Here is a 12757-nt window from a genome sequence, read left to right as displayed (position 1 = left end):
AGTGCTGGTAGCACACTGAGAAAGGAAATGGTGTTTAAGTGCTAGAAATTCTGATGGCTTTTCATAGTTAGCAGAGACTTCACATTTCTAAAGGACAAAATCAATCTCTCTCTCTCACACGTACGCCCACACACGCCCTCTGCAACTGTTGTATGAATTGAAGCATAATTGGAAAGCAGATCCAGTATTAAAGGCCAGGCTGGTAAATACCACGTTGTATCAAGCCGAGCTGTGTCAAAAACCTGTTCAAAAGAGAAAAGATCTGAATTTTGCTTAGAATATTGCTTGGTTTACTGTCCCAAAACGCTGCGTTATGATGTTCTGGCTTGTTTCCAGGCACAATGACTACGAAGGAGCCACTAATCACGCTGCCTCCTGAATTCAGAAGAGCTATTTCATTGCCGCTGTGTGGGAAATCTCCCACTCAGCAAGGCAGGGCCCTGACGTGCTCCAAAAAGCGTGGAGGTCATCAGCCCAGGGCGCTGGAAAGGGCTGGTTGTGTGGTGGCACCCCAGGCTGCTGTCCCGTGCGGTTCCGCCGCCGCCCTCCGGCTCCCAGGCTCACGGGACGGCCGCTGGGTTTCTATTTGGGTCAGCTGGGCATCACCCCCCCCTTTGTCTGATCCTTGTCGCCCCGTGGCAGCCAGACACATGACTGTCACAGCCATCGACTGTCCTCGAGTGCCTCTGAAATAAGCAGAGCCAGTCGCAGCCCTTAGCAGAGGGCAGGTTTCTGTTCCTTCTGCTGGGGTCATTCGCTCACAACCTTCTTCACAGAGAGACAACCGTGCTCTGTAAACCTTCCCCTTTGCCTGTAATATCTCACACAGACTGTACTTTGTCTGTCACCTCTCCAATAAAAACAAATTCGACGTCCTAATAGCTATTCTGCAGTTTCTCTGTTTATCCCACTAGTAACTTAAGCTCCTGAACACTTCCACAACCAACGCAGAAACTCAGATTCTTATCACTCCTATTATTCTTCTTTCTTTTTTCCCAAGCAAATATATTTTCTTTATTTTTTGTATTTTTGAAAAGGCACTTTTTACATCTTACTGTGCTGCACAGTATAACTATTTCACCAATCTGTTGCATACAATAAAATTACCTCCAGTTTGAACTCTGCACAAAAGGGAAAAGGCTACTGTAAACCAGTAACTGAAAACAGGTTTGGGAAAGCAGAATCCACCCCAGCCTGAAACCACAGCAGGCTACAGCTCCTCGACCTCCAGCCCGGGTCCCTCCACCCATGACAAAGCCACCATCCCACCATCACCAGCCCATGTTCTGCACCCACAGCCCCTCGGCACACACTTGGTCCCACAGGCTTCAAAGCTGAGTAAAATGGTTGTTCCTTGGCATCCAGAACTAGAAAAATCTCTTTTTACCTTCATTATCCCCAGCCCTGAACAAGAAATGTTACTCAAAGTGGGTGAAGCTGGAAAAAGAAAAGGCATCATCCTGCAGAATCACAGCATAGGGTCAGCAAGAATTTAGCAGGGCTGCTCCCAGGGCTGACTGCAAGGTCAGGGCCTCGGGAGAGCAAATAAGGGGAAAAAAAATGGTTATTTTTGGAAAGTTTTGGAAAATTACGAGCTGTTATAATCCTTCATCTTTACAGAACTTTACTAACATTGCCATTGTTTGTTATTAAATCCTTCTTATGACAGGAAAATTCAATTTGCTTTAGTATTCCTTGCAACTCCGTGACACTTCACAAAGCAACTCCTACGCTCAGTCTGAAATACTTTGGTATAAAAAAAGGGGTCATTAATTCAGTAGAACCCTATCAATGTAACTAAATTGTATTAAACACGCCCAGTTTTCTTCCTCCTCCTCCTCCTCCTCCTCCATCTCTAGTGAACTAGTACAATCAACGCTGTCATTTTCCATCCAGCTCATGGCATGAAAAATGTTCACACCACTATGCAGCACATCTGAATCAATTAGGCAGTGCAACAATATTAAAAGAGTAAGGAAACAGTGGGGATTTTATGTGAAAACCAGCAAACACGGGGTGACTTTTGGTGTGTGTTGCTGTGCAATGATGTAACTCAAGATTGTGGCAATGAAGAAAGTGCCTCGAGATGCTTCTACAGCTGTTCATAAAGGCAGAACTCCCCCTTTTCTTGCCCTCCTGCCATTCTCAATCTTACACTCGCTTCCTTCCCTCAAATTTATTCAAAATAAATGCTGAAAACTAACCCCAAACGGCCTGATAGCAGATCTGTCCTCTGGCAGGCTTCACCCTGCAGTGCATTCATGCTTTTTCCAGAGATGACTCTTGGAAGCAACACAGGGAACTGACTACAGCAACCCACCCCCTAACACACTGATTTAACCTACCTAGTATCTTCTGCCCTGGGGAAGAAACGAGCTACGTGGTGTCTCTTTGAGAATCACAAGCCATTTCCTTCTCTCCTCTTCGGGTTCTGGAAAGCTCTAAAGCCTATAAAGAGTAACAGCTCCTGCACGCTGAGCCAAAACACTCATTTCTTGAATTCAACCATTTTGAATGGCAGTGTTTGTAAAGACTATTTTTGACAAAATAGTTAGGAGAGCTGCAGTGGGTTTATTAGTCCTGCTCCTGTTGAATTTCAGAAGCGTTTGGAAATCTCTGTACTTGGCTCCTTTCTTCAGTTAGCTTTCCTTTTTATCAGTGGCATTTCTCTGAACTTATAAAAACACAAAACCATCCCAAACACTAAAAAAATATTCCTAATAACAACACCCCCCCCCGATACGCACGCACAAGCACACAGATTATTTTCTGTATGCACAAAAATAAACAGAAGGATAAATACGGCTGTGGATAAACATCCCAGCCTCCAACCTGGGCTGGGCAGCGTGAGAAAACCCGCTCGGCACAGAGCAGATGGAAAGTTCAGGAACGTGGGAGCAGGCAGAGCCCGGGGCTCCCTGCCTGCACCCCTGTGTCCCACCAGGCTGGATCAGGCTGGAGCCACGCTGCCATCCTCGCACGCAGAGCTGGCTCAGGTAACCAGCGGGAAATTGCTTGAAGTGAGGGGGAAAGGGAGGAAAAAAGGTGTTTGTCCTTCGAGTCCTTCATCAAGTCATTTCTTTCTTACAGCTCATTTATCCTCACCACTTCAGGACAGGAGCTGCTGTCATGACAATCTAACCTGATTTTTACATAAGTAGAGGGAGTCCCTCCACACATCTTTTCAAGATGGGATGTCTTTACCTACAGGAGAACTCAAGAAATGGGGGATTAATACAAACACTGATAAGCAGTCCCTTGGTAAAAGAAGATTCAAGTTTCCATTTTTGATGCTTCCTCTGTATGGAACTGAAACTTTTTAGCCCTCTGTTGATAGCAGAGAAGAAAATCACCTTCCCCTTAGCAAACTGAACGTCTCGTACAGCTCACGACTGTATCAAACAAACTTCAAATGCTTTAAAAACCCTTTCCAGCACCGATTTTAGGAGACAACAAAAACGATGGCAATATTACTGTCATGGTGTTACTGATTCAGTTAATAAGAATATAACCCACCTCTTATTGTATATCCCTGTTCCTCCCTCCATGAATCATCTCACCGTTTTAGCTGCAGCACAGGGAAATGGCATTTAACTAAGATGGTCACCATCCTTTTCAGATTAACACTTCCCAGCTCACAGCCCTCTGCTCAGTAAGAAACCAACCTTTTATGGGTGCAATAAAGTCATAATTGTATTTATTATGTCCCCTTGTACCAAACAGATTTATATTAATGCTTCTCCTTTATTGTTTACCTTTCCATCCTTTCCCTCAAGTTGACATCCTTCAGTCGTATCTCTTTCCAAATCAGTATAAATCTACAGAACGACCTGAGCTCTGTTTTCACAGCCCTCTACTTCTGCAGTGTCTTGCCTCACAAAATTAGACTCTGCATGAAAACGGTTTCGTCGTGACAACCAGTGACTGTCACTCCCACGTGAAGACAAGAATCACTTTCCAGCTTGAAAGTCATTTTAATTGCTTGCTGCAGTCTGCCGTGATGAGCAAAGTCAGCTGTCATCTTTCAATAATTTAATATCTCATTTTATATAACTCTGAAACAAGGAGCTCGTAGTGGTATAGCAAGGTCACAAGAAAAGCTTTGCAGTTCAGGACTGGCTTTAGCTCCTGTCTTTCTGAACTGAGGGTGGTAACTCACCTTTGGGTTATGTTCTCTGCAATCCATCAGCTCTTGCTTTCTCTTTTCAGAAATACAATTAAAAGCTTTCTGCACACCTTTTAAAGACATTATCTTCGAGCTCTGCCAAAAATCTGGGAGTGAAAATACTGGTATTCAGCCACTGCCACTCCAGGGAGAGGAAACAGAGACCCACAGTCAGGTCTCCTTGTACAGTAAAACATGCTGCTACACAATTTCCTTAGACTCTGACTTGCTCTGTAAAATAAATTAACGACTGCAATTTTTGGAATGTAATATGACAGGCAAGTGACAATAAAATGAAAAAGACTAGAAATGTATTTGCTCGGCCTGCAGGCCACGGCCAATACCAGGCCAACAGGTCGAGGGAGGTAATTCTCCCCATCTGCTCTGATGAGACCCCAGCTGGAGTCCTCAGGCCAGCTCTGGAGTCCACAGCACAAGGAGGACACGGATCTGTCAGACCAGGGCCAGAGGAGGCCACAAAGATGATCCGAGGGCTAGAACCCCCCTGCTGTGAGGCCAGGCTGGTACAGCTGGGGTTCTTCAGCCTGGAGAAGAGAAGGCTCTGGGGAGACCTCATTGCAGCCTTCCACCATCTGAAGGGGGCCTACCAGGAGGCTGGGAAGGGGCTTTTTACAAAGGCTTGCAGTGACAGAACAAGGGGTAAGGGCTTCACACTGGGGGAGGGGAGATTTAGATCAGATGCAAGGAAGAAGTTCTTCACTGTGGGCGTGGTGAGACCCCGGCCCAGGTTGCCCAGGGAAGCTGTGTATGCTCCAGCATTGGAGATGTTCAAGGCCAGGTTGGATGGGGCTGTGAGCAACCTGCTCTAGTGGGAGGTGGCCCTGCCCTAGTGGGAGGTGTCCCTGCCCATGGCAGGGGGTTGGATCTAGATGATCATTAAGGCCCCTTCCAACCCAAACTATTCTGTGATTTTAGCTTTCCACAACCATACAGAAAACACGCATTCACTTTACTCTTTTGACAATTGCTTCTCTCTCCAGCACCACATCCCTCTTGCCATCCTTCCTCCAGGGACCAGAGCAGCCCAACAGCCTGCACCTCTCCCTCAGATCCCACAGCAGGGGAGTGCTGCAAGGTCCAGTGGTCACAGACCAGCTCCTTGTAGAAGCCCCCAGGCAGAGGTGTCCTGCATTGCCTGGTCCCTTCCTCTGAAAGCAACCTGGTGCCTGCAGAGCCAAAGGCAGGAGATCTCTTCACACTCAATTAAGGAAGACTTTTATGGTCATTCTTATAACCTCTGTAACAAAACACTTGCAAATTCCTACTTCTTCTCCACAACATACAGTGTTATCAAACACAACCTACACCCCTCCACATGACAGTGTCCTTCCTTCTTGAGCAACAGTGGTGGAAGCACCAGGGCAGTCACACACAACACATCCTACCGCTCTGGTAAACGACTGGAGAATGACATTAAGAAACATTTCAGGAGTGTTTTTGCTGCCTTTTCTTTTTTTTTAAAAGCCCTAAAAATACTCTTAAGAGTTATCCTGCTGTAGTCCTGACTTTCAGCTTTCTATCCCCAGATATTTCAACAGTAGAGCTGGAAACTAAAAGCACATCACTCTCTTTTGTATCAACAGGCATTTTCTATCACTCACACTGCAGGATGACTTCACAAAAAATAAAAGTCATCTTCTCCAAGCTGCAAAGCTGCATTTCTGATGAAGCAAGTCCCACCCTCAGGCCTGTAGAAACCACTTCCAGCTCAGTGCAAACAAAAGCACGTAACCCAAAATTCCTGGATTCTCACCAGCCAGCCTACCTGGAAAAGCACTTTGAATGTATGGAGCAACATTTCCTGTGGCTAAAATTAGAAGGGGAATTCATGAGCCAACTTGTTATCTTAGGTCTCTGGAAAGCAGAAACAATGATAATAAGAAACAGACTTTACAGACTGGAAACACAAAAGAAACTCCAAAAAGCAAACCCCCAAACCTAGCTTCCTAATCCCCAAAGAACAACTGCAAGGAGTCAGAGGAACTGGAGGCACCTCCTGTAGAATGGAAAATCACTGGTTTTCAGCTTGACACCTTAATAGGAAAGAGGAGTTAAAAGGTAAGGTGGGAATTTTCAGTCTGGCCAGGGGAAATAGTGTGTGCCACAAAGCAGGCTTGAAGTCTGGCGAATTGGGTAACGTGCTGCAGATAAAAAATTGTCTCTATCTTAGGGGTTCCTCACAAAACCTATAAGATGCATGATGTTCCTGTATTTAAAGCAAATAAAGAAAGGGCCCAATGCCAGCTCTGGGATAGCTGGGATGAACTGGTAAAGGTACTGCCTGCCTTTTACTGACACTGCTCAATCCTTCCGTAAACTTTCTTGCAGTCTTGGTTTCTGTAATAGCTTTGTGAAAACAAATCCAATGATGCAATTAAATGCATGAAAAAGCATCAGCTATTGTCCTATTAGCATTATTTTTCATGTTTATGTACCACCCCTTTGCCCCTTGCTAATTGTAACACCTGCAAAGCAATGAGCATGATGAGAGAAAAGGAAATTTTTCAACAATGCAGCTGCCAGTACAAGAGTGAACCAAGCACACAGGGCCATGGCCTTTTCGTGGGGTTCAAACTGCTGCAAAAATGATCATTCTTCTACCACAGAATACCTTTACACCTAAAGAACAGTGAATTAGGAATTGAATTTAACTATGATTGCAGACCGTTTGCAAATCCAACGTTTGCTTCACTGCCTGGATTGTGAATGAGGTGCCAGCACTGAAGAAACTGCAGAGGCAGCACTGCAAGCCAGGAGTTCCTCCAGAACACACCTGCATTGTCACACAATCCCAGCATGGTGGGGTCAGAAGGGACCTCTAGAGATCATCTTGTCCAAACCCCCTGCTCCAGCAGGGTCACCCACAGCAGGGTGCCCAGGATGGTATCCAGGCAGGTTTGGAATCTCTCCAGAGAAGGAGAAATCCACGACCTCTCTGGGCAGCTGCTCCAGGCTTGGCCACAAAGGCCCATTCCTGGTTCATGGTGAACTTGTCCACGAGGACCACCAGGTCCTCCTCTGCAGAGCTGCCTTCCAGCAGGTCAACCCCTCACCTGTACTGGGGCATGGGGTTATTCCTCCCCATGTGGAGGACTCTGCACTTGCCCTTGTTGACCTTAATGTGCACCCCTGTACTCACATTGACTCAGTGCTAGAGGCCAGGCCATGACAATGGTGTGGAGGTCAGCAAGATGATGGAGGAAGCCTTTGGGAGCAGCTTCCCATATCTCTTCAATCCAAGCTTTCAGTCAGGCATCTGTCAACATTTCCCTGAGGAATTTGCACATGTGGGAAGTTCTGACATTCCAGATTGCTCGGAACGCAATGATCCTCTGGGGATATGTAACACATACTCCCAAAACTTCCTTTTATCATAAAGAAATAAAGTATTTCCAACTTAAAACTCCATTTTACTGTGGGAGGGAAGTAAGTGCTCAGAAAACTGCACAAGGGATAGGCTCCAAGGCGAGGACTTCAAACAACCTATTTAAACAGTAACATTAATAAAACAGAGACCTATGGAGAGATGAGGATTTGTTAAGAAAAATTCCACTCCTCTAGACAGGACAATTAGACAGAGCTACAAGCATTCCAGAGAGACATCCTATGTATTAGATGTTCTTCTGCCCACATGCTGCCTGGCATACCTCAGGACTACGGGTGGCTGTGCCCAGCCTCTGCTAAACACAGGGGAAATTTAAGAAGTCGAAGAGTGGCTCCGAGTGAAAGTTTTGTCAGCTCCAGGCTCTCAGCAATGGGAACTGATTCATTTTAAACTAAAAAGGCATGGTGGGCTTGAAAGCAGTTTCAAGTTTATTAGAAAATCCCACCCAGGGAAAATGCCAGTGGGGCCCAGCCGGTGCCACCTCGCCTTGGGATGGGTGTTTTGGCGACGATGAATAGCGAGCGTGCAGGATGCACGGAAGGACTGCAATAAAACACAATAGTCTGATGCAACTGGAGCCTGCTCTGGCCCTTGGTAACCCAGCGAGCTATTGTGGCTCTCCATCCTAACATATTTTTAATCGAATCCAGGCAAGAGCACGCACGGACTTCAGCGGGGCCTTGGGAGCCTCTTCGGTGCAATCTCTTTGCGTTGACAGGACTACAATCAGCTGAATTCTTTCCCCCTTGCATAATGCAGGTAGTCTGGATTGGACATGCCAGATCAGCATTTTGTTTAAGCCAGGACAATCCTGGAAACTAATTATGGCCCTGCTTGCCCTGGGCTAGCGGGCAAGGAAGCCGGCAGCGATCCATGCAAACCTCCCGTGAGCTGGTGGGTTCTGCACATGGAACTCTTCTTGTTGGTCATTGTTCAGAATTCAGGGTGACATTTAAAAGGTGAAGTCAAAACCAGATGTCACGCTGTCATCAGCAGTTTTCAATTAATTTTTCTTTTCCCCAAGCAACTGATCAAATCATATTGAAAACACACAGCAAGCCCCCACGTTCCGACTTGCGTCAAAACACAAATATATCAGCTCGGGCATCTCTGTGACCACGTGTAAGAAGCCTTGAACTCATCTGTTTCCAAATATCCAACACATGCTGGTAAGAACCACCCTTCTCCTTTAACCTCTCCTCAGTCTGGGCTATCCACACGTGGAACTTGTCACCTCTTCCTGCTGCAAACAGCAGGAACAGAATAAAAGCTGTTCTCTGAGCGGGCGTAGCAGGGCTCTAGGAAACCCACAGCACCCGTGCTGCTCGCCAGCCTCACTCCAGACTGCAGCCAGCTTTCCTCCACGTCCCTTTGTTTGTTTATAAAGATGTCCCCTGCACTCTGCAAGGAACCCTGACCGCTGAATTGGAAGGAGACTGAAATGTTCTCTGGGCAATGACAACGGTTTGTGAAATTTACTGAAATACAGTCACTGCTGTTACCTTGAATAAGACTTCATTTACTTGGTTAGCCTAAGTCCCACTCAGAGAGCCCCTGAAGGGACTGAATGAAAAGGAATTGATTTGCATATCAGAGATAACTCCTGTACTAATAAATGAGAGGATTTTTTTTTTAATTACATGTGTTGCAGTTTTCAAAGAGAAAGATCATCATTTTTGCACCTCTCATCAGAGCCTACCAGCACAGTTTGAAGAATTAATGTACAGATCAAGTGTTTGTTAAATACATTTTGTTACTCTTACATCAATTAACACTGGTTTTTTCCTCCCCATCCAAGGGGATGCTCTTTTGCTCTTCGAGCAGAACCAAAGAGCTCCACAGAAAGCAGACACAGCTCCTACAGAGCCTGCAAAACCCGTTGCCAGCATTATTTCAAGAGCACAGCAATTCACCAATCCCCCTGCCTGGGTGGGAGTCCTCCAGGCACCCAGGTATTTATTCAAAGGGGCTGCAAGGAAGCAGGTAAAGAGAAGGGATGCTGCAGTGCTGAACTCAGCAGCTTGACAGCTCCCCCAGCACCGTGCCACACGCCCAGGAGGCTGGAACTGGAGGTTAAGTTGGTATCCAGAACTTCCGCACCACTTGTTTACATGTGGTTGGCAGTTTTAAATGGTTACTAATTCAGTACTGAAAAATAAAACTAATGCAAATAAAACTGCTGCGGGAGGCACTTCAGAATAACAATATATAGCAGTAGTATAAACACTGGTAAGGTGGTGAAGGAAAAATGCAGCCACCACCTAAGCACGCATCACTATAAAGCCCCATTTTTAATTGAATGGGCCAACTTCAACCACAGAGTATTTGCAGTGTTTCCAGCACAAAGGGAAGATTAACTTGAGAGCTGCTACCGAGTGTTGTGTCACCCTCAAGCAGAGTATCATCTTTACAGTTTATTTCCCCTCCTTAAGTAAAATACACAAACAAACAGGCTCTGCTCAGAATAAAAAGAAATTGAAAGTGGCAAAACAAAGTTAAAAAGGAAATATTTCCAGCACTGTGTTTACTCACACAGGCAAAACGTTTCTGAAATTCCTTCCACCTCCTTGTGTCCAACACTCAGACAACCTCCAGGCCTGACAGGACACATGAACTGTCCCCTTCCTCTTCACTGGGCAGCTGTAAGTTTGGGACTCCAGGTCTGACCCACAACACATGGAGCAGCCCCTCAAGGACAGGATGGCTCCTGTGGTGGCTAGTTGCCAGATGGCACCTGCCCGCCCACATGAAGGATGCCATGCTCCAGGCTAGCTACACCAAGAAGACAGGCACAGCCAGGCTCTTCACTGGAAGTCTTCTCCAACAGGTTTTAGTTGTCTTCACCCTGTGATCCTTAGACTCTGTGAATTTATGGAGTAGTTATTGGAGGTCTGTGAACAAAAACCAAGGAAAATGAGCCTGCTGAGAGCCAGCCTTGACTCTCCAAGTGTGCCAAAGCACCTCTACTCACAGGAGTCTGCAAACTAGAATAGGCTGAAAAACACCATTAGAATGGATCTTCCAGGACATCTGCTACTGCCCTCTCCTATTATATCACTGCCCAGTGGAGTAGGCTGCATCTTCTAGTACTAGAAAATGACATAATGGGCAAGAAGAGTGATGGACATCATCACTCCCTAACTACAAGGACAGAGAACAAGCTTTCTGTTACATGAGTAGCTGTTGAGGGCCTTCAGCCCAAAGCTGAATTAAGCTCCAAGCTCCCTGCATACAGGAGCCAAAGAGGTGGGCCAAGAGACCTTAGACTGAACACAGGTATCTTGTGCCAAATCTTGAACCATGCTACTTCTGGTCCTGTGCATTCCCTTCAAATGCTGCATCACTATCCAGGTTAGCCACTTGTATCTCACCAAATAATACAACAGGTTAATCATAACTTAGATAAAATCTATAAAATATAGAATGCATGTAAGGGATTCTTTCTTATGGCTAAATGTTAAACTGATGAAATGAACATGGAGAGTTGTCATTTGTTACTCAACAGATTTGCTTGACCATCATTACTTCATGTCACTACCTAGTGTGAATGACATTAAATATGACATTAAATAATGGACAGCTAAATATTCTCCAGCTCTCCATGGTGACACATTCCTTCAGCTTGTTACTGTGTTTGAAACAAGTTCATCCCCAAACTAAGAGCAAGAAGTCATTGCCCAGTGCTGAGAGTCAAACCTAGTTTTAAGACCAAAGGAGAAAGCAACACCACCAGCTGACAAGCAAGTAGAAGTCTTTCAAGGGACACACAACAGTCATGGCTAAAAATCAGCACTTCTGTCCTTTCCAGGTTTGAATAGTCCATAAATCAGCTATTACTTTTCTCCATATTTGGCCCAAACCTGGCAGTCTGCTTCATCCCAAAGCAAGTCCCCCACAACCAGCTCCTCTGTCAGCTCATGGCCCATATTTGATTTCTTCATCCTTTCCAAAAACACTCTCAGACTTCGTGCTAATAACTAGCTGATTACATTTCAAACTTCCCTCAGGCTAGAAGTTATTACTGGGGAGTACAGGAATGTGTCTGGAATGCAAAAACAAGCGGGGTGAAAAATCAGTGGGCTCTGAGCTGCTATAAAGAGATAGTTCACTATGGAAACTCATCTCCTCTCAACAAACCCAAACCAGAAGACAACAGCCCACACTACCTCCTCTAGTCATCTACTGGTGAAGCGATTCAGTCTCCTGGTTCTTAGGGAAGGCATCTTGTCTCTACACAAAATACCCTGTAAATAATGTTTCTGTTCTGCCTGCACACTAGGTAGCTAACTACCCTGTGGAGACACTGATGTGAGAGCTGGTAGTTTCAGGCTATGCCAAATACCTCACATTTTGGAAGGAAATGGGGAAAATGTTCTTAAGGAAGGTTTCTCTATGGTTAAATGATGCCATGTAACAGGTTTATCAACAGGAAGTTTCTGTTAGGAAAATATACTTTAGTTCATGCAAATTCCTGCATCACCCTCCACCTTGTAGTGCCAGGGGAATCTTCAGGCAGAGGGTTAAACTCTGAGATCAGCACACATAGCATGAAGGTCTGAGCTCCTTCTCCAGCCTCCTTGCAAAGGGTGTTAGAGGATGTAGCAGAAAGCCCAGAAGCCAGAAAGCAGAGGCCCAGGTACCAATGGAAATTAGGGGATCAGTCCCCCCCAGTTTTATTCTGGCTGCTTTGGGCTGGTGGTGTGCTGTACCTGTGTAACTTAAATCCCTTCTCATGTAGATGTGGAGTTATTCTTAATCACTTTGAAGGAAGGTGTAAAGGACAGTGGGAAAAGCAAAGATCACATTTCAGGTCTCCAGAAGTCTCTTGTGAAAACTAAATCTTTAATTGCAGACGTAACTGTAGAAAAAGCTTAAAAAAAAAACCAGCCTAAACCCTAAAAACCAAGTGAAATCACAGAAAATAAATATGCTCTTCCCCTACCAAACATAAGAAATCCAACAAATGCTAAATATTTCCCCACCCCATGTATTTGTTTCTGCATTGCTGTTGCCATTTGCTGTCAGAACCCTTGACAGAATTGGAAGGGGCACCTCTATGGTCCAATTTCTCCGTATTTCTACTGCAATTTCACTCACCTAATGAAGTCTTTTCATGATTTATTTGAAGATCCAAGCACTGAAAAACAAAATTCCTCAATGAAGAACAAAGTATTTTGTGGGATTAC

At 45.3% G+C, this 12757-nt stretch overlaps 1 protein-coding gene across 1 annotated transcript in view; it reads right to left on the bottom strand.

The window, feature by feature from the left end:
* ADCY9 (adenylate cyclase 9) overlaps positions 1-12757 on the bottom strand; it is a gene marked incomplete at its 5' end in the record, with an annotated part of 59322 nt that overhangs the window by 18080 nt on the left and 28485 nt on the right. The window lies entirely within an intron of this gene.

Source organism: Merops nubicus, unplaced genomic scaffold (assembly GCF_000691845.1).
Source record: "Merops nubicus isolate BGI_N331 unplaced genomic scaffold, ASM69184v1 scaffold26576, whole genome shotgun sequence".
Lineage (NCBI taxonomy): Eukaryota > Metazoa > Chordata > Aves > Coraciiformes > Meropidae > Merops > Merops nubicus.
This window is presented reverse-complemented; position numbering and strand designations above follow the sequence as displayed.